Below are 22,024 nucleotides of genomic sequence, written 5' to 3'. Positions count from 1 at the left end.
AAATTATTTAATAGACACTAATTATATGTTAATAGTCTTAATCTTAAGTACATTATTTTTTTTGTTTGAAAAATATATAGCATGATTGGCTTTTTCGTACCTTGTGACGTTTGATTGTATATGGTTTGATCCACATGTTGGCATGCGAGTTGACGAATTCGGGATGGTGGAGGTAAAGCACGCATCAAGGTATAAAGGCAATGAGTACAACAATATCATCCTGGCACATCAAGCGCATCAGGTGTACTATTTGAGTTATCCTCATAAAAGTTTTAAAACCTGGTGGGTTGCATATAAAGTTAATCAAGAGGTTCACCCTTACCGATATCAAAACTACAATTTAAGCACCAATGATGATGATGATGATGATGATGTTGTTGTCTTCCAAGAAGTCGATGATCAAGCAGACGATAGCGACAATGATAGTATTGTATCTGAAGGGGCAGGACTAAATGAGTTAGCTTCTCTTACCGTAGAGTTAATGGAGGAACCAATTTCATCAAATTCAAAACGTCAAAGGTTTGAAGAAACAGTTCTTGAAACACAACAATGGGTTGAACAACTTAATACACGTGTCACCGAAGAGGACTCTGATGCCGACGATTTTTGATACATAATTCGTAGATGTAATGGCACACTCTTGTTTTTGTTTATTTAATATGCATTACTTTGTGAAAAATTTATACATACTTACTATTTTGTGAATTATTGCAGATGTTCAGGATGGATTCGTCTGGTAGGAGATCCAGATCACGAAGGTCGAGGGGTTCCAGTGGTGCTCCTAACATATTTGAGGTACTTGTTTTTTTTTCTTAGTTTAGTTACTCGGGCCAGCTAGCAATCTAAAATTGTTTACATTTCAGGGCACCACAACAAGCAGGAGCAGGCAAGAGCAGTTCCTTGCCTCCCTAGAGCAGATGTGGGGTAGCAGCGGACCCTCCAATACAGAAGGGACTACTTCGCGTGCAGCTGATTTAGTGGCACCTACTATGGCACCTACTGCGGAGGCGGCTGTGGACGCGGAGGTTGAGGAAGCTGTCGCAGAACTGGACGATGGAGAGGAGACTTCAGGAGCAGACGCTTCTACAGAGGAGGCTGCCACACAGGCTCCGCCACGGCGTGCCATCAGGTATTCTTATTGTTGAGTTGAAGTTTTATTGTCAAGTTGAAGTTTTAAGTAAATGATTTTCATTGTTAAATAACAAACTTTCATTTGTAGGTATCGTCGGTCTCTCACATTGAAGCCTTCTAAACCCTTCGATCAGCGGAGGGTTATTGAACCGAAAGGCACCAGGGCGTGGAAGGAGGTTAGTTGGGACGGGACAGGGCATCGCACACCAATCCTCACAGAGTTGGGGATTTGTTTGCGATTCGCCTACCCGGCGATGGTGACAGAGGGCGGTCAAGAGATAGCTGCTCATTACTGGGCTCATTGGGATCTCAAGCCGTACGGGAACGACGGGACACACACAAGCAAAGTGTGGGATTTGTTTTGGGTAAGTCCCTTGTGATATTCAAATTGAATTCAGATTTTGCATTTGTAAGTCTCTGGTGATCTTCCAATTTGCAGGGCCAATTTCGCGTGTGCGACCCCTATACCTTGGATGATTCATATGTGCGTGAGGTATTCAATGGCTCAGCAGATAGAGCTGTAAAGGGTATGATGTATAAAGCACGATTGAGGGTCGTCACGGTGTACCAAAAGCGTCAGGGGAACTATTGTGACGCGAATATGGCAAAGGAAATTCACCTGACGGCTCAGCAGTACAAAGAGAGTGAGGTGGATTGGTTGAGCCACCATTCAGATGCTTCGGCGTGGATGTGCGAGTATTGGGCTTCTGAGGAGTTCTTGGCCATATCTAATAGAAATCGTATGAATCGGTTGAGCAAGCCAGGGGTCCACTTCTTCGGGGCAGATGGACACGTTGGCAAGGCCGCACGTATTGTATGTGTCAAATTGCCTGGTCAATTGTTAATTGCATAGACTTGTCTAGACTTTCTAATCATGTGTTGCAGGCGGCTCGAAATGGAGTGGAGCCTACTTTGCTTCAAGTCTTCGTCGAGGGACACAAGGGTCCCGATCCGAATCATCCGGAAATACTGAATGACAGTAATGCGACAGAGAAACTGGTAAGTATGAAAATCGACTCTAAGATGAACATGATATGCCTTTGTTGTGACTTGGATGATTTTTTCACAGGCTCGCTACATTGACAACGTGAGAGAAAAAAATGGTCTAGACACGGATTGGCTCACTGGTGAGTTCGATACGGAGGCGGCATATAAGGCTAGTGGAGGCGTGCCACATGGGAGGTATATGCGCTTGTCACATTGTTACTGTTTAGTGATGTCTTGTCATTTACTACACACACACACACACATATATATATATATATATATATGATACTCTTACAGGTTAGCAATCGGTGACGGTGTTGTCCCCCGTCGGAGCTACACTAGACGGTCCAATTTCTCAGCTGGGTCGAATCGACCCCGACGACCATCTGCACGTGAAGGAGAGCTGCTTGAGAAGATGACTCAGATGGAGGAGAGTATGGCGCAATATAAGCAACAAGTGCAGCAACAGATGCAACAAATGCAAAATTGGATGCTACATAAGGTATCAATTTTTTGTTATTTCGTTGTTTCTCAAGTCCGATTAACTGAAAAACTGATGAATAATCTATTTGCAGATGTACGAAGGTGCCGGAACTCAGTTCGACATGCCGCCTTTTCAACAACCCCCTATCATCACACATCCGGTGTCTGGACAATCATCGGACCGCTCCACTGCAGCGGCGGATGGATCATAGGTACAATCGTCTACTAAACATCATTTGTCTGATAATCATTGGTTGCTTGCTCTCTGTCTTTCTACATGTTTGCTTGTACATGATCTATTTTAAACTTTTGTCATTCGCATGATCTATAGTTACTTTTATTGTTGATCACCGTAACTTCTTAATCATAAACAAGAGTGTGTCTTCTGTTCCAAGGTTCTGCAACTTCTGTCCAAGACCAATTGATGCCATTGGGTGTGATAGGAGGGCAAATGATGCCGTGGGCACCTCGCCAGCCAGGCATTTGGCCACCGATGCAAACACAGATGTCACCGCCGATGCCGTGGGGATTTCCTCCTCGTGGGCAGTCACAATCACCAGGATTGCCCTCACACTCACCAGGATCAGTACGTTAAGTTGATATCCTCTGCATCTCTATTTGCTTCGTTGTTTAAGAAGTTACTAGAAAACATGCATGTATATGTTACAGTCTATGTATATGTTTAATTAGTTACTTGGTAAACTAACAAATGTTTGTTTCTTTTAAAGGGTTCGGGCTCACATCATGCTAGTCCGCCTCCGGATCAGAGCACGTTTATGGACTTATTGATGAACACAAGTGGCGGCGGCTCCAATGACCCACCAACGGAATGAATTAATATGGAGGCTTGTGTGGAACTTACTATCATTGCGTTTTGTATGGACTTTAACTTGTTTTAGATGGATTTGAACTTCTTTCTTATGGACTTGAACTTGTATGAATATTGAATATGGTGCTTGTGTTATGTTGAATATGGTGCTTGTGTTGTGATATATTGAATGTTGTGCTTGTATTGTGCTGTTATGGAGGCTTCCCATCCGGGGAGGGAGAAAAATAAAATTGGATATTAAAAAAATTATTCACTAAGAGTGTCGGCCCCCACATTCTTATATGCGCCCAGGTAGCTTGCCGGCCGCGCGCGCAGTAAGAGTGTCCGCCACGTCACTGGCCGACACTTTTAACATAAGAGTGTCGGTTGCGTGTTGAACCGACACTCTTAACTTAAGAGTGTCGGTCCCCACACTTCTATACGAATAAGAGCGTCCATTTTAGAGTGACGGCTAACCGACACTCTTATACTTAGAGTGTCGGCTTATTTCAGTAAGAGTGTGGGGTTTTGGCCGACACTTCTTGCCTTTTTTTTCTTGTAGTGAAAGAAAAGCAAAGAAAGGAAAGAGTAACACCTGAATTTTGAGTATATAGCAAAGAAATTTTTATGTCCCAAAATTTAGGGTGTTACAGTTAGGCCAGGGCTTCATATATAGCGCTAATCATCACCCAGGGTGATCACCATGACAAAAAGTTTCAACTAAGCCAGCCCACTATGAAACTACTTAACCACACCAGGAGAACCAAACCACACTTTGGACCCAACCGCACCATCCACACGATTGACGACCTGATTCGCTCACCGCCTGCAACGCGCAACACCAAATATTCAGTCGTTCGGGGTTTAGTTCAGCCATTCATGGTTTACTTCTGTCATTCTAGATTTACTTCAATGTACAAAAGAAACAAATATTCAACCATTCAAGGTTCTTTAGCCATTCAAAGAATACTCAATGGACAACAGGAACAAATATTCAGCCATTGAAAATCAGCAATTCTAGGCGATGAGTCGAGGACTGGAGGCTGCTACTATGGCGAGTCGGTGCACCATGGATGGGAGTTAATCGTCTGGGGGAGGCGCCGCTACAGGCTTTTTTCGCTTGGGTTGGGGCTCACTCGGGCGAGGAATAAGTGAGCAAGATTAACGAGGGCATACCTATGAGAGGATTGGGTTCGATCGTGATTACGTAGGGAACTTGTTCGATGATGGATCTCCGATCCGTCGCCATGGTTGATGAATAACGACGTCGTCTCTCTATATAAGTTTAAACACGTTAACTAAGAATATATTTAGAATTGTATTATTCTATGGATAAAGATAGTATCCCCAAATGGAACCGGTTCAACTCTCAACTTAGATGACCTTAGACTGCCTTCAACGACTCTAGCCAGCCTCCCCTCCCCTTAGGGCTGGATATCGAGCCAGCTCGGCTCGGCTCGTTCGAGCTCGAGCTGGCTCGTTAAGCTAACGAGCTGGCTCGGCTCGGCTCGTTAAGGTAGCGAGCCATAGAGTCAGCTCGGCTCGGCTCGTTTACGAGTTCGAGCTGGCTCGTTTAGCTCGCGAGCCAGAGCAGAAAAAAATAATATGTGTATAATAATCAATTTCTAGTTAATTTCAAACTATTTTAACAACGGAAAATAATAATTATACTCATAGTTTCATAGACCACATCAATATAACACCAAATTAACACAACTCATCACTCATCAATTCACTATTCATACACATGTTCAGCAGTTTAACCCACACTTATATTCGCATAGACCAATTTCATACATAGACATAATTCATTAATCATTAGTTTAACTTATAGGTTATAGATACCACGCATACATATAACATATTCATCAATTGTTACATATATGATATGTATATAGATTTATTTTGCTGAAATGTGATAGCTCGTTTAGCTCGCGAGCTGGCTCATTAACAAATCGAGCTGGCTCGTTAACGAACCGAGCTAGAATACCAGCTCAGCTCGTGAAAAAATTCAAACGAGCCGATCCGAGCCGAGTCGAGCTGGCCACGAACCGAGCGAGCCGACGAGCCACGAGTATTTTGTCCAGCCCTACCTCCCCTTGTCCTATGGCTGTTTAGGTGGCCTTTTTTCTACAACAGTATCCGCCAAAACTATCCTCTGCGTGCTACACTGGTGAGAAAAAGCACAGGGCACCACCAGAAGCAGGGTAGCGACACCATGCTTCCTTTGCGTGGATTTGTGTGCACATTAGGAGTTGCTAGTTGAAGAAAAATAGATAAATGATTATAAATAGATATGGAAAATGATATTTTATGGTTAAAGTGGGGTATACGGGGGAGAAATTTGGGTAACCGTTGTAAGAAAAGAAAAGTAGAAGATAGAACTTGGATGGCATAGCGTAAAAGTGACATATAAGGGGCCAATAGAGGACAGACAGGCTTAGGCTATTTCTAGCTGATGTCATATCCCATCTACTATCGCATCCTCTATTTTCAACTTCACTATATAAATAACGTCAAATATTATCATTTATAGTTCTATTTCGTGTCTCCTATTTTACACTGGAAACGGTCTTATTTGACTATGTAGCTCTAGCGCATGTCATATACGACAAGCTTTCTGTTGATCAAACAAAGGCATCTCTCCCTCTCTCTCCGCCATATTCAAAAAAAAAAAGTACTACAACTACTACTGGCAGTGGCAGCAGCGCTTGGCAACGACGAGTACCTGTCACGATTTTCTTCTCACATAAAAAAAAGAAAAGATGAGAGCGCTATGGATTCCCTGCGGCGCTCTCGTCGACGGCAGGGGGACACGTCGACGTCCGGTGCGGCCGGTTGCCGCGACAGGCGGAACGTGGCCGGACGAATAAAAAATCTTAGGCGCACGGGCGGCGGCATCCGATGCCCGGCGGGGGGCGCAAGGGCAAGGCGGCAGCCAAGTACGTGAGGCACGCGCGCCCGTCAGGACAGACAGACAGGGGACTAGTCACTGTCACCGTCACAATCGTCCGTCGCAGCGCCTATCCGGAAATTCGCGGCGGCTCATGGAATCCCAGGCGGCCGCGCGGAGGGGCGGCGATTATTTTACGCCAACGACGATGTGGTATCCTATGATCTGCTTGTCGGCTGCCTCCCTGACGCTCCCCTTTCTTGCGTATAGGTCCCTGCCATTACTGTATTTTGTACAAAACGAGTTGAAGTACTGTATTTGGCTTTAAAAGGAGAAATTAATTGCTGGGTCAAATCAACTGTATGACCAACGGATATGTGGTGCGTGTACCTCCAGCTCAAGGAGTAATCACACCCATCGGCGGAGATAAAGAGGTCGGGGTTCCTCTACAATGACTGGTTGCAACTGAAAATTTAATTGTTCTCATGAATACTAAATCCCTTCGAACCCTAGCTTTCATGCTATGCCAGCTTTTAATTTAGAATTGTTGCTATGTTCTATAATTTAATGCCCACCAAACTCTTTATGAAACTCCATTAACACGAGCCTGATCAGTCAAGCTTGTTGTGGACCAATTAAAACAGATAAAGTACCATGAAGATAATTCGATACATTTTTGTTCCAATTATTTGAATGCTAAGACGAATGCAAAGGATTGAGAACTTACAACTATTCATACGTAAAAATTATTAAGAAATTTTACATTATCACCGCTTCAAATGTAAAAAATTGTAAACAAGTTTTCGCACATTGTGTTGTGCTATGCCCAGCTTGTCGTCCAGCGCCACCAACCACTCCAGGGTCACCTTATTGTATGCGTCATACTCATACTTCTAGATAGTGGTGTGGTTCCACACGAACATGACGGTGAGCAAGATGAGGGTCAGAAGAATGGGCACCCACACACCCTACAGGAACTTGATCAGCGACGCCTTGATGGAGGCGACGAAGAGGAAGAAGTTGAGGGCCAGGCAGGGGAGCGGTCACAGGACAACATGTTAACTCTAATATTTTCTTATCCTTATTAGTCAATACTGCTGCAACGATGGTAATACATGCTAAGAAAACTTATCAATTAGGCAACAACCTATGAGAACGTAGTGTCATTACTATGTGTTCTGAATCTATGAGAAGAATGTTTCCTTGTGCATGGAGATCCAAAATTATGAAATGTGCATTATTGCCACACCCACAATGGAAAAGGATAATCTACACACAAAAAATGGTCACAATTAAATGGCCAACAAACAACGATACAAATCTACTGACATGAAATGTTTATTTGAGAGAAAGCAAAATTGGAACAATACCCTGTCATATCTGAGCATATGGACATCTTCATGTCTCTTGAGATGAATGTGCTTTCGTAGTTTTAGATTGAAACCTGAAGTGGTGGTGCTCTTGTCGCTGCAGAAATGCATACACACGAGGGTATCCTGACACCACTCTCCATGAGCAGCAAGACCTCGTTGTCCCCTAATTTAGTAATCCCGCTGCTGATCATCAACTTGTCCAAGTGCAGAAAGATATTATTGAAGTTACATCTGTAGTTCTGTACAAGTATCATCATATATATTAAAGCACAATTATGATATAAAAATGCCAAGAACAATATGATCTGTTTGTATGATGTACTGGTAATACAATACTTTTATTAATGGCCTAAAGAATTCAGGCATCTAAGCCTTACTCAGAACTTAGAATAATCGAAAGGCAAGAACCTCCTGGTTGATCTTAACAAAATACTATTGAAGCGACACACAAGGATCTTGTATCCTCATAAAACTACACCTAAAATGTGCATCAATAGCATCAACGAGGCAGTTCATAGCGTTATCTATTGATTATGTTAGATTTTACGTGTAAGAACGGGCTACATCAACTACTGAAAAATAACACAAGGAAAATCTCGTAGCATACGGAGCATCAAACTAAGAAGTTCTCTATGCCCTGGGGTCATGCTAAAGTCTGCCAGGTAACAACACCACTGGTCTAGCAGACCGAAATCCAATACATATTATATAATCGCCTCGTGCGGTACACCTCTACCGATTTCGGGCATAAATGACGATTGGACAAGCTTGACACTACATAAATAAAGGTCATATGAATATTTAGAATGAATGTAGTACAATGTTATTGTCTGGATTTCAAAAACCTACTGATATTGTTAATTTTAGTAGTGTCGGTGAAGTTAATGATATGATAGCATCAACAAAGCGTAGGCTACTGAATATCAAGATGTTAAATGTTATTAGAAAAATACTTGACATTCTAAATATTATTAAAGAAGTATTGAACAGCGAAGGAACTTCTCCCTTATGGACTCCTTGGATTTGCAAGCACATGCACATTATGCATTCCGAGGAACAGGAACAAGCATGAATTGTCAGATGATATGTGTGAATCCACAATGTCCAAGAATACCTTACAAAACATAGGATATGTTACAAATGGGACATTTACAGTTACATATTTTGTGGTTAATGAGAAACACTATAGGAGGATGATCATATTGGTCTTGACTAAAGTTGAATCCACTGTGAACTATTCAATTTTATTCAGTCCCCCTAGGCAAACGAACAAGAGTGATAAGTTCAGTACTTCAAGCCAACGACAGTCTCGATTTGTTTTCTAGAAATTGCAATGGAACAATGTATTCTTTTTCATGTTGTTTTATGTAGGATAAAAAGTCGGGATACAAATATTCTGGGAAAATAGATTGTTTTTTGAGAAGAGAGAAAAACATGCCTTAAACAGCATGCAATCAATTCTGACTAAGTTTTTTCTAGAATAGCGAAAATAAACCTGCCAAAGCTTTAGCCTATATGTGGTCATCCTCAAGCTTTCCTACATTGTCACAAATTTCACATTTGGACAATAAATGGTTGATTAAAGGATTTTTTTAAAAAAAGTAAAGAGTCAGTACTACAATTATTAGCATCGGTGCACAACTAATAACAAACTGGTTTCACTTAGAAATATAGCAAGAAAAAACATCCAAATAATTCTAAAATATGTGCATTCAAAGTAAAGTTACCATTTTTAAAAATGGAGAAGAATAATTGATGGATGAATTATGATGAATACTTATTCATTAACTTGAAACAACGTAGCTAGCAAATATAATATTCATGTACAAGTATCAAGTAAAGCGAGATAACAGTGACTCTCTACATTGTGAAGGTGATGACAACCTGTACTCTCTACAAAATTTTCATGAACACTGATTTGCATGGTCTTACAGATGAACTTGCTCCCAAAGTGGGTGTAAGGTGACAAGAGTTTAAGAAAAAATAGTATAGAATTAGTGGCACAGACAACATAATGAGCAATTAATTAATGGTAGAGTTTACATCTTGCTTTCTTTTGAAAAGAGTATTTTTATATCATTTTGAACGAAGCAATGTAGTATGTGTGCAGTGTTTTTTCATCATTATATCTGCAGTGGGTTTAGATAATTTCAAAAATTTCAGCTCTCTATTGGGTCGTTGTCTTATGGGGTCTATAACTGTCTATTATGGTCATGTCTCTGGGGCTTCGTGTTTTTTTTGCTTCTCGAACTATGGCTGCATGGAAAAACTGCACTGCAAATCAGCAACTTGTGATGCATGAACACGATAGAGAAAGTGTCAATTGATAATCATATGCCTTTTCCATGATGGTATTACAAAGATTGACTCACCTTCAATTTGGGAGCATCTATGCACGCAAATCTAAAATTATCAAAACCACTGAGAAGAGATATAACTTGTGATGCATGAACACGAATAGAGAAATGTGTCAATTGACTGATAAAAATCTTTTCTCGAACAAGATAAGTCAAGAAATATTGGGCAGCATTAAAGAAAAGCAAACCTGATCTAATAATTTTCTAATAAAAGCAAGACTGAAGAAGAGAAGACCCCCCCCCCCAATTCCTTTCTTCCAGTGGCACATACCTGATCTAATATTTTTCTCAGTCATACAAGACAACAACAAGTTGTAGACATTCTGTTTTTTTTCTATTGAGTATATTGTCAACAGCAACCTCAAAAACTGTTGGGGGAAAGACCACACACACAGCTTTGCACTAAGAAGATAGCTTAACAAAACCTGCCAAGAAAACCTCAAAACCTAGAGAGAAGCCAAGAACAATAATTCACCTTGGCACATTGTGTCAGATCACGAATTCACGATCTAGTATATACGGAGGAAGAGCACCTTCTTGGACATCATCATCATCAACCTGGGGACCACAACGCGGAGGGGAGAGGAGGGAAGCGCACCAAAGGAGGAGAGGGATGGCTAGTTCTGTACTCACCTGGGCACCACAACACGGAAGGGCTCGACGAAGGAGAAGACCTCCGGCTCTGGCTCCTGGGGGATGACGCGCCCGCCTACGCGGACGCCACCGCCTGAGAAGCAGCCGCCCCACGGCTAGCGCATCGCCGCGTTAGGCTGCCTCTGCAGATGAAACACCGATTAGATACCACGCGACGACGGCATCGCAGGGGCGGGGGTTAGGCATTGAGGAGGAGGAGGAACTCCGCTGCGATGAGTCTGATAGTGTGGTGGAGAAGCTACGTTAGGGTTTAGGTGGAGGAGAGCCAGCATCTCGTGGGGGAAGGGGGTGGTTGTCGCAGTGTGGGACGCAGTGGCGAGCGCCGGGGCTGAGGGGCGGGCACGGTTTGGGCGGCAGGGGGCGGGGGCTGGCGCGGGGCAGATGAGGATTTTGGCACGGCGTGGGGCGATCGAGGATTTCGGCGATGATGGAGGCTACAACGCGGTGGGGATGAGCCCTGGCACGGAGGGAGAGGTTTTCAGGGAGCGGGATGCGCGGGGCCGGGCGGGGGCACAGTGAAGCCAGGTGGTGGACGCCCTTGCTCTGCTCATATGGATTAGTAGAGATTATACTATACTTGATGGTCGCACTAGCTAATTAAACTTTTCATTTTTCTTCCGACTTCTACAAGAGCTATTTTTTGCTAACCAATTATAACATATATGAGTCAGATGTTTAATCTTACTATATACGAGTCCGTTGACCTACACATAACATATCCTAGAGCAGACAACTCTTGTCGCACTGGTTCGACAACAACCATCGGATCATAATCCACGGTCTGATGTCTCCATTCCTAGTCCCCAAAGTGGATAGTGCATATGTCCCATCTAACACCTCATTTTTCTCAACCACAGGACCGAAGACAATGGGTCAGACTTTTTGGTGTTCAAGTCAAGTTATTTTTGGTCCAATGGATCCATAATCAACCTAGATACTTGTTTGGAGCATCCTATCAACAATTAATTGAGGTATCCTCGATTTGACCTCTTTTGGAGCTTTTGGTGTCTTTGGGGTTTGATTTAAACTTTGGGAATCAAGACAAGAGTGCCCCGAATAAGAATTTTTATGGGCTCCCATTCACCCTCCTCTGGTCGCCTATTTGATCCTTCAGTCACTTCTTGTCTTCTTAATTGTCATTTCAAATTCACTTTCACTTTTCTTAACAAATGATTTGAGAATGGTGTAGACTTACTTATTCTCACTTAGATAGAATGCCATGTATACCTTGTGAAGTCATCAACTTTGACAAATCCATACTTATTTTATCCAATGCTTGTATAGATTATAGGTTGAAAGTAGCCTAGAGGGGGGGTGAATAGGCTACACCTGAAAATTTTCACTAAAAACTTCGAAATAGGTTAAATTAAAGTTGCACAGGTGCAAACCGGTTCAGTCGATTTTAATCACAACTGAACAAGTTTGAACCCACTCAACTTGAATTTAATAATCTATTGAACAAATGCGAAGTAGTAAAGAAAATAGCTAAAGATTTGCCCTACACAAGAACTACTTAAATGAATAATATGAACCAACCACCGAATATGAAGCGCTTAACAAGAACACACAAGAACACGCGATATAACCCGAGGTTCGGCAACCACCACAAAGGTGTCCTACTCCTCGTTGAGGAACCCACAAAGGGCCGGGTCTTTTCCAACCCTAATCCTCCACAAGCCGACCACAAAGGTCAAGGCAATCTCTTCTCAAATCTGCTCAAGGAGCGGGTGATACAAACTTCTTGGGGTCGTCCACAGATTTGGAGACTCCCAAGCAACCTCTAACCGTCAAGGAACACGAGGTTCCAAGAGTAACAAATCCGCACACGGTTAAGTTTGCAACGAGCTCAAGAACAAGAGAATGGGAGAATCGAGATGAAATTGACAGCGAGTTCGATCGAGTTCACCTCACACCAAGGGTCCTTCAAATGATTGAAGGAGATGCGATTGCGGGTGTGAGAGGTGAAGTGAATGCTCTTGTTTGAGGGTTGGTCAGCCAAAGATTCGTGGGAGAGGCAGAAGTAAATGAGAGAGAGAGTGTGAGGGGGTATATAAAGGATCCCCCAAAAGCTGGCAGCCGTTGGGAGAAAGTGGGCAAAAACCGGTTGAACCGGTTTTAAAACCGGTTGAACCGGTTTCTGCCAGGGGGATCCCGGTCCACTGGTCTACTCAGCCGGATACTGGACCGGTTTCAAAACCGGCTGAGTAGGGACAAATTTCGGCTCAACCGGTTTCTGAAAAATATCTGCTGCGACTTTTCTGACAGCTCTGACTGTCAGATAGGTCAGAGCAGAGGTGGCAGGGTGAACAGTACCGAAACCGGTTGAACCAGTTTCAGGACCGGTTGAACCGGTTTTGGGGGCTGAAATCAAACTTTGAGAATTTTGAAGAGAACAAAGCAGGAGACTTTGTGGGAAGTGAAATTTGTTTTTCTCAAGAGCATTCATGATCTGGGAAAAAATGATCTCAAAGGAGTTTTCAAAAGAATTGAACTTGGCTCGTTTCACAACTTACTTAACCGTCGCGGATCCCTCTTAATTGTACGGCGATTCCTATGACTCAAGAATTATAAACTTAGCACTGCCGTTGTTTCATAGCACTTGGAGCACGCCATTTGATGTGGAATTTTAAATCCGCTGTGCTTTATACTTTTATGCTCGTAGGATCTGTGCTTCCCCTGTCTGTAGAAATACTGTGTACATACTAGGAGCAAACTTGTTAGAATCTTAGTTTGTTTTGTCATTAATCACCAAAACCCTGAATTAGGGTTGATTGCACTTACAATCTCCCCCTTTTTGGTGATTGATGCCAAAACAAACTAGAATGGAAATAATAATTAAAAGTTACAAATACTTGCGATATAAAATCTTTTGTGTATGTGTAGCTCCCCCTAAATATGTGCATGAGTTTTGCGATATTAACATTGACTTGATATGTCAATTTGCAACATATTTAGAGAGAGAGAACAATCAACACCATACACAAAAATGATGAGATATGAAACATAATTGAATATAAAGAGTAAAAACACATTCAAGCTCATCATTGCATAGCATATGATATGAAAAAGTTCTACAGCTATTACAATAATGAGAGCTCGTCTCATCACATCATCAAGTGTTTATGGCATTCAAGCCATGCATGCAGCAAATAGTTATTACAGACCAAGTGTTCATTACAAAAATAAAGTACTGAATAATAAACGTTCTCCCCCTTTTTGGCACCAAGAACCAAAAAGAGAGAGAGAGAAGCGCCAATTCAAGGATCACCAGTGGGGAGGAGGATGATGAGGAGCAAAGAGGTGTTGCGCCAGGTCGGAGGCAAAGTGTTCCTCTCCAGACTGGGCCGGAGGAGGAGCACTGCCAGACGGGTCCTGGGGCGGAGGATAAGAGGACGATTGGCCCGGATCCCCATGATATGGGGGCGGGACAAACTGCTCCGGATCATCAAAATAAGTTTCTTCTTCTTCGACGTCATCAGCTGTAGAAAAAGGTACCCCATACGCCTGCTGGTACCACTCGTTGACATCTGGAGGAGGAGGGTGAAGAGGTACATCAGGAGAGCGAGGGGCGAAGGGAGTACCCAAAGCGGAAGCTTGACGACGAAGGTTGTCGTCGGTCTCCCGCTGACGTCGAGCCACCTCATGGACATCTGCAGCAATATTTCGGCACATGGAGAAGAAGGCCGCAAACCCGTGGGCCAGGTGGGCACCCATCCCACGGCCACGACCTCGACCACGACCACGACCACGTGGTGTGGGAGATCCGCGGCTAGGGGGAAGGGCGCGAGGCACCAGCAGCAGCAGCAGCACCAGCACCGGCAGACGGACCAGCAGATGTATGACCACGAGAACTGGAGGGGGCTTTCCTGAGGCGCCCAGCTGGATTGTTGGGATCAATCCAGAAAGGAGTGTATGACTGATGTCGGGTGCCTTTTTCAAATCTGAATTGGGTCACGACCTCAATCATCTTCATAATGAATGGAGCATGAAGACACCCCTTCAAAGGAAAGCAGGCTGCATGAATAATTTCCTGCCATATCATGTCAAAGACATTAATCCTTTCTGAGCTGTTTGGTTTTATAAAAGAGAGCAAGACCTTGCTCTCCCCAAGGATGTTCATCTGATTTCCCCCTTTTGGAATGAGGGTCATCCTGCAGAGGGAGTTGATATAACGATAATACTTATGAATGTTGGTTGACTCCCAATACTTTCCAGACTCAGACAAATGAAGGTCCTTGGCTTCATCTCTTGTGGGCTGCCGGAAATCATGAATCTTGATCTTGTCTCCAGATATATCATCGTCAGAAAAACCAAGAATGTGAGCAAATCGACGATAGCTCACCTTGTACCAACTACCTTCAATGAAGAAGTTCAGATAGGGGTAGTTGTAATGACTCTCCTCGTCAGCAAGCTTTATCCAGAGAGTGGAGTAGAATTGTGCAATCACTTCATCATTCCAATCATATTGGAATGTCATGATGTTCTTCATTTGCTTCCTTTCACAGGCCCTCAGTGCCTGTGACATTTCTGGGTCCCCAATCGCTTCACAACCTTCCCAGTTAATATATCGTTGATGAAGGATGGGTTGATGCTTCTTGGGAAGAATGATTGAATTATAGAAATCCACGTGGTGAAGAGTCCAAAAGCGATTTCCATCGATCCTGGCATCGCGAATACGCAATACAGGATTTTGGAAACGAAGATCCTGGAGAAGAGCAGACCCTCCACTGGCCATGAAGTCAGTGACTGGCTCATTGCCAGCACGCCGAGCCTCGGCCCGGTGGAGCACCAAGCCGCGAATCACAGGAGCCTGAGCCGGGGGAAGATCAACTTCATCGTCCTTCCCACCGTCATCATCACTTGCAGGCTCCCACGCCTGCGGATTCGTTGCAGGTCGAGACCGACCGGAAGGAGTCCGGGAAGTCCGACCGCGAGCACTTTGAGACCCGGAGGCCTCAGTACCCGGCATGACATTGCCGCATCCGCGCCCTCGCTTGGATCGAGAGCGAGGAGGGGTATCACCATGGATCTCCTGGTCATCCGAGGAGTCGGATTCGACCACCGACGGGTTCCTCCGACGCACCATTCTAAGAAATAAGAAATAGAACCTATGATGAGCAAGGATCAAACATGTTTGAGAAGGAACGCATAAGATATTGACCATGCACTTCAACCGTTAATATGAGCGGTTCAACTGCAATGAACAACATCGAATCGCCAATCTTTAACAATGTTTGTGACAAATGAAGATAGTCTAAGTGTAGCAATCACTTAAACTAACGTGTACCCAACGAACGATACAATGGATAATCAAAAATACGTAGGATCGAGTACAAGGAAATAACATAGGACAATACCTCGATGCGAAGATGGGGTCAAGAACTCCCAACGAGATGGAGGAAGATGGTGGAAACACGCCGGGAAGAACGGATCTCCAACCACACTTCCAAAAGGGTGAGGGATCGAGAGAGTTTGGAGAGGAGAGAGGAGAAACAGAGATGGCGGCGGCGGCTGAGAAACAAGACTGAGAAGGGAAGAGGAGAGAGGGAGAGGAGTCGGCCGCCAGAAAACCGAAAACCGGTTCAACCGGTTCCAAAACCGGTTCAACCGGTTTCGGGTCAAACGGCGCAGTAAAAGCGCGCAGAAAACAGTGTTGACTGCGCGAAAAACCTGGCAGTCTGACAGCACAGACTGCAAAACTGACAGCGCAGACTGCGCAGCTGTCAGCGCAGACTGCGCGCGGACTGACGGCGCGACGACCAAAACCGGTTCAACCGGTTTTTATACCGGTTCAACCGGTTTCCACCAGGAAGAAACCGGTTGAGTGGTCTACTCAGCCGGTTTACTCAACCAGATTTCAAATATTGCCCGGAATGGCTGAAATAGCACTTAGCAAATATGACATGAGATATTTTAAGGATAAAAATGACATTTCTCATTTCATATTGTTCAAATAATCAATTTTTAATCATCAAATTTGATCAAAATTTTAGTTATTAAGTCACGTTTCGAGAATCCAAGATATTTAGCTCACTCCTAAGAAAACAAAACCTAGTCTCATCAAGGGGTTTTGTGAAGATATCGGCTAGTTGATTTTCGGTGCTCACATGAAATAGTTCGATATCTCCTTTGGCTTCATGGTCTCTCAAGAAATGGTGTCTGATGTCAATATGTTTAGTTCTAGAGTGTTGCACCGGATTGTTTGCAAGTTTTATGGCACTCTCATTGTCACACAAAAGTGGGATTTTGTTAAACTCACAACCAAAATCTCTAAGGGTTTGCTTCATCCATAGCAACTGTGCACAACATGCCCCAGCTGCTATGTATTCAGCTTCTGCAGTGGAGAGTGCAACACAATTTTGTTTCTTGGAACTCCATGACACTAAGGACCGCCCAAGGAATTGGCAAGTCCCAGTAGTGCTTTTTCGATCTACTTTGCAACCGGCATAATCTGAGTCAGAATAGCCAAGCAAATCGAAAAAGGAGCCTTTAGGATACCATAATCCTAGGTTTTGGGTGTGGACTAAGTATCTTAGAATTCTCTTAACGGCTACAAGATGGCAGTCTTTAGGATTTGCTTGAAAACGTGCACACATACAAACACTCAACATTATATCAGGCCTAGATGCACATAAGTAAAGCAGTGATCCTATCATTGATCTATATAATTTTTGATCTACAGGTTTACCTTCCTCATTTAGGTCGAGATGTCCATTTGATGACATAGGAGTCTTGGCGTGCTTTGCTTTTTCCATTCCAAACTTCTTGAGCATGTCTTGAGTATATTTAGTTTGGCATAGAAAGGTGCCTTCCTTGAGTTGTTTGACTTGAAATCCCAGGAAATATTTAAGCTCGCCCATCATAGACATCTCAAACCTGTTCGTCATTACTTTGCTAAACTCTTCACAAAATTTTTCATTAGTACTACCAAATATAATGTCATCAACATATATTTGGCACACAAATAATTCATTATCAACTTTTCGAGTAAACAAAGTAGAGTCAACTTTTCCTATTGTAAACCCATTTTTAATTAAAAAATCTTTAAGACAGTCATACCAAGCTCTAGGGGCTTGTTTAAGCCCGTAGAGTGCCTTGTGAAGAAGATAAACATGATTTGGCTTCTTTGGGTCTTCGAAGCCCGGTGGTTGCTCCACATATACTCTTTCTTGTAGTGGTCCATTTAGAAAAGCGCTCTTGACATCCATTTGATATAGCTTGAAATCATGGTTAGTAGCATAGGCAATTAATATTCTAATTGATTCTAACCTTGCTACCGGCGCATATGTTTCACCAAAATCAAGTCCTTCCACTTGAGTATAGCCTTGGGCAACCAACCTTGCCTTGTTTCTTGTAACAACGCCATTTTCATCTTGCTTGTTCCTAAAGACCCATTTAGTCCCAATCACATTTTGTTTGGGTCTTTGGACTAAGGACCAGACTTCATTCCTAGTGAAGTTGTTCAACTCCTCTTGCATGGCAATTATCCAATCCGGATCACCCAATGCTTCTTCAACCTTAAGTGGCTCAAGAGAGGAAACAAACGAGTAAAATTCACAAAAATTAGCTAAACGAGATCGAGTCGTTGCCCCTCTTCTGATGCTACCCAGGATGTTGTCCACCGGATGATCCCTTTGAATTGTATGATGGACTCTTGGATGAGGCACTGATGGATGTCTTTGTATTTGCTCTTCCTCATCAGTTACTTGATCAAGAGGCACTTCACCATCAATATTTTCTTGTTCATCTTCTACCACTGTTGGCATCCTTTGATGATTTTCTTCGTGGTTTGGATGACTTGAGGTTGATGGGTTTGCTTGGGTGGAGACATTGTCACTCACCACCCTTGCACCCACATCAACTACCTCATTGGTCATCCACAAGGTTCCTTCTTCATCATCCCTTTCTTGAGGTCTCACCTCACCTATGGCAAGTTTCTTTATGGCCTCACAAGGTAGTTCTTCATTTCCTGCAGTGTCATTAGAAACATGCCCTTGCGAGCCATTAGACTCATCAAATGTCACGTCTATCGCTATTTCAACAAGACCGGTGGAATTGTTGAAAACACGATATCCATGCGCATTTGATGCATAACCAAGCAAGAAACCCTCGTCCACTCTAGGAGCAAACTTTGAGTTCTTGACTTTCTTGTTAAGAATAAAACATTTACAACCAAATACTCTAAAATAATCAACTTTAGGTTTGTTACCAGTGAGAAGCTCATAAGCAGTCTTTTTGTAGATCTTATGAAGATAGAGGCGGTTGATTGCATGACAGGCGGTGTTGACCGCCTCTGCCCAGAAGTTGTCAGGTGTCTTGTATTCATCCAACATGGTTCTTGCAGCTTCAATTAGAGTCCGGTTCTTTCTTTCCACAACACCATTTTGTTGTGGAGTGTAAGGCACCGAGAACTCATGTTTGATTCCCTCTTCTCCTAAGAATTCTTCGACACCTGTGTTCTTGAATTCCGTCCCATTATCGCTTCTCACTTTCTTGATTTTGAGCTCAAATTCATTTTGAGCTCTCCTCATGAATTTCTTTAAAATTTCTTGAGTTTCACCTTTGTCACTCAAAAAGAAAACCCAAGTGAATCGAGAAAAATCATCAACAATAACTAAACCATACTTACTACCACCAATGCTAATGTAGGCCACAGGTCCGAAGAGGTCCATGTGAAGAAGCTCCAATGGCCTCTTTGTTGTGACCACATTCTTTGATTGATGTGGGACCCCATGTTGCTTTCCTGCTTGGCATGTGCCACAAACCCTATCTTTCTCAAATACAACATTTGTTAGTCCAATGATGTGATTATCCTTTTGAAGTTTGGCCAAATTCCTCATACCGACATGGGCTAGCCGGCGATGCCATAGCCAACCCTTGTCGGATTTTGCCACTAAACAAGTCTCAGGCGTCACTTTACTTGTTGTGAAATCAACAAGATAAAGCTTGCCCTTCAAGCGACCGGTAAAGGCAACTGAGGAGTCCTCCCTTCTAAGGATCTTCACATCCACATCCGAAAATAAGCAATTATAACCCATTCCACAAAGTTGTGAAACGGACAACAAATTATAGCTTAAGGAATCTACTAATAAAACATTTGAAAGTGATTGTTGGTCAGAGATAGGAATTTTACCAATACCAATCACCTTACTCTTGCCACTATCTCCAAACACAATTTCTTGTGCTTCTTGAGTTAGTTGCAATGTATGAAACATGTCTTTCTCCCCGGTCATGTGATTTGTACATCCACTGTCAAGCACCCAACTTGACCCACCAGAGGAGTAGACCTGCAAAACAAGTTTAGGCTATACTTTTAGGTACCCAAATTGAATTGGGTCCTACAGTGTTAGTTATAGCCTTGGGTACCCACACACTTCTTTTCATGACTTTTTGTTTAGTGTAGGCACCCACATATTTCATAACCAATTTCCCTGAATCCCAAGTCAACATATAATCACAAAGATATGAGTGGGAAATGGGAGCATTAGATTTTTGTCCACTTGAGGATCCCACTTCCTTCATCTTACTCTTTGTGGAACTCAAGTTAACCTTTACCTGAGATGACTTGTCATTTGAGGAGTGGATCCTCCCCAAGGCATCATATAGAGTGGTTCCCTCTATGAACTTGGGGGATCTCCACCCCTTATGCACTGTGCTAGGGTTTTCCTTGGATGAGTTGAACCCAAGCCCCCTTCTACCATTGTTGGGCTTAAGGGACTTGTACTTGGGTTCAACTTTCTTTAACCCATCATTGCTAGAGCATCTTTTCAAAATTTCTTTGACCTTCACCTGTGGGCTATGCTTCCTTGCATGGTTAGTTAGACAACAAGAGGCATGATATTTGGCACAATGCTTGCAAGAATCATCATTAGAGCTAGACTTAGATTCAAATACTAAAGTGGGGGCATTGATGTTCTTGCAATTTTCAAGTTGCACTTGAAGTTCTTGATTTTGAACATTCAAGCTTAACATGCTTGATTCAAGTGCATTCTTTCTATTTGCAAGGTTATCAATAGAGGTTTTCAAGTTAATTACTTCTTTATCTTTATTGTGAATCAACTCTTGAAGCTTTAGGTTTCTTTCCTTTTCAAGGATAAGCAAGTCTTCTTGAGCATCAAGAGTTGCTTTTCTTTTATCTAGCTTTTCCATTAGTTTTGTGATAACATTGTATCCATTTAAGCCAAATTCTTTAATCATTTTATTTTTCATGGAAATTTGATCATCATCATCATCATTTGAAAAATCATTGCTAAATAAAGTTACCTTATCTCCCTTTGCCATGAGGCAAGTTGGAGTGTAGGAGTCATCTTGAAGGTTGGTGAAGAGTTGCGCGCTTGATGTAGATTGGATGGCCACATTTGCCACCACTTCCTCTTCTTCGGAGCTAGAACTCTCATCATCGGAGTTCCATTCTTCACCAATATGAGCTTGTCCATACTTCTTCTTCTTGAAGTATCCCTTGGTCTTGCCTCCCTTTTTAAACTTATCCTTCTTGTATTCCTTCTTGGCTTCTTGTTCCTTCTTGTTAGGACAATCCGCTATGAAATGACCGGTTTGGCCACATTCATAGCATGCCCTCTTCTTTCCTTTCGTTTGGAACTTGTCATTCTTCCTTACAAATTTCTTGAAAGTTTTGATGAACATAGCTGTGTCTTCATCACTTGAGCTATCTTCATCACTTGAGGTCTCGACCACTTTCTTTGCTTTGTGGTCTTTGCTCTTCTTGAGATTGTCTTGTTCATTTGTGATCAAGGCATGAGAGTCTCTTGTCTTGATGGGGGCTTCTTCGGACTCGTGTTGTTGAATTTTTGCAAATAATTGATGAGGCGTCATGTCCTCATAATCATCACAATCCCTTATCATCCTTGCAAGACTTTTATCCTTCTCTTTATAAGCTCTCATGAACAATCTTGTGACCTTGGAGTCACTCCAATCTTCACTCCCAAGAACTCTTATTTTGTTGACCAATACCATCAATCGATCAAAGAGTGATTGGAGCGACTCACCCTTTGTCCAATCATATCTTGCAAGCTCACTTTCCAAAGCTTCAACTCTATGTCTTTTAGCTTTGGGATCTCCTTCATGTGACATTCTAAGAATATTCCAAATGTCACGAGCATCTTCTCTTCCTTGAACCTTCCGGTATTCTTCCGGACAAAGACTTCCTTTAATTATGCTCACTGCTTGAGCATTTCGATGAACCTCTTGCATCATTTCCGGAGTCATCTCTTCTCCTTGGGCGGGCTTATACATACCTACATTAACAATCTCCCAAAGACTAGGATGCACACCGATTAAATGCGACTTCATCTTGTCGGCCCACTCATCATAGTTCAAT

At 42.8% G+C, this 22,024-nt stretch overlaps 1 long non-coding RNA gene across 1 annotated transcript; it reads right to left on the bottom strand.

Annotated features, from left to right (window-relative positions):
- Positions 1-7,017: 7,017 nt before the first annotated feature.
- On the bottom strand, positions 7,018-11,176 carry LOC103637619 (uncharacterized). Its single transcript, XR_558188.3, has 3 exons — positions 10,508-11,176; positions 7,673-7,914; positions 7,018-7,571 (listed from the first exon to the last, which is right to left on the bottom strand). It is a non-coding gene; the product is annotated as an uncharacterized lncRNA (long non-coding RNA).
- Between the last annotated feature and the right edge of the window lie 10,848 nt (positions 11,177-22,024).

Source organism: Zea mays, chromosome 1 (assembly GCF_902167145.1).
Source record: "Zea mays cultivar B73 chromosome 1, Zm-B73-REFERENCE-NAM-5.0, whole genome shotgun sequence".
Lineage (NCBI taxonomy): Eukaryota > Viridiplantae > Streptophyta > Magnoliopsida > Poales > Poaceae > Zea > Zea mays.
This window is presented reverse-complemented; position numbering and strand designations above follow the sequence as displayed.